We start from the raw sequence: 1,096 nt of genomic DNA on the forward strand, positions 1-1,096 counted from the left end.
GAGATTTTTCTTCCCCAATTTTGGTATTCCTTCTATGTGGGTTTTCTTCCCTGTCACCACCCCACGGAAATCAACTTTTTTTTGCAACTCAAATTTCCAAACCGACCAACAAACCCCTGGACGAGCAGCTCAAAGCCTGAGGCAAATTCAACCCCCTCCCTCCCTCACCGGTAAGGCCGCGGTGAGCGGCGCCGAGTGAACCCTCACCAAGCAAACGACGAAAAAAAAAAAAAAAAAAAAAGAACGTCAATTTGTCTCTGGTCTCTGCTGGGATTTCACAGCTCGGAGTTTTCCCTGGAGAGGGAAATTGATGTCACAGCGGATCAGCTTTCTGTAATTAAGGCATAACCTCCAGAGCCTAAACTGGGGCAGAGAGGTCTCCGAATCTGCAGGAGGTGTGGATTGCCAATCCCACAGGCAGACAGACAGAGACACCCAAAATGAGCTTATGTTTGTTTTTCCAGTAAGAGAAACGCTATTTTGAATTCAGGGCAGGAAAAGAGATTTTTAGACTCTTTCCACTCCAATCCGTTTCCTCAGTGTCTGCGCTCGGTCAGGAACTGGTCTTTCGTGAAACAAAGTAAAAGTGGTCAGTCTTTCTCAGAAAAGTGACCCCGCCAAGTATAATGGTGCTATTCATGGGCATAAGCAAAAAAAAAAAAAAAAAAAAAAAAAGAGAGAGGGGAAGAGGAGAAAACATTTCCCCGGCTGTTTCTACTAAAAACCTGACAGAAACACACCTGCAAAAGTGATAAAACCGCCAGGAGCACCCACAGGAAGCCCCCTCCTCCCCTCAGCAGCCTCGGGAAGGGGTAGGGATGATGAGTGGCCGCACCACCAACCAGGAAAGGAAGGGGAGGGGGGGTGTCAGTGGGGCCGGTAGCAATTCTTTCCCCTCCCTGAGGGCACAACACTGCGGAGAGACGGCGAGAAAGGGAGACCCGCGTCCCCTCAGCGGGCGGGGAGGGCTGAGGGACCGCGTTCCCCCTCAGGGCTCCCCTCAGGGTTCCCCCCTCAGAGCTGCCACAGGCGCGCGCACACGCCGCCTGGGCGCCCGCTGCGCACGCGCGCCGGCCTCCCGCCGCCGCCGGCCGGC

Source organism: Calidris pugnax, unplaced genomic scaffold, assembly GCF_001431845.1.
Source record: "Calidris pugnax isolate Ruff unplaced genomic scaffold, ASM143184v1 scaffold38, whole genome shotgun sequence".
NCBI lineage: Eukaryota > Metazoa > Chordata > Aves > Charadriiformes > Scolopacidae > Calidris > Calidris pugnax.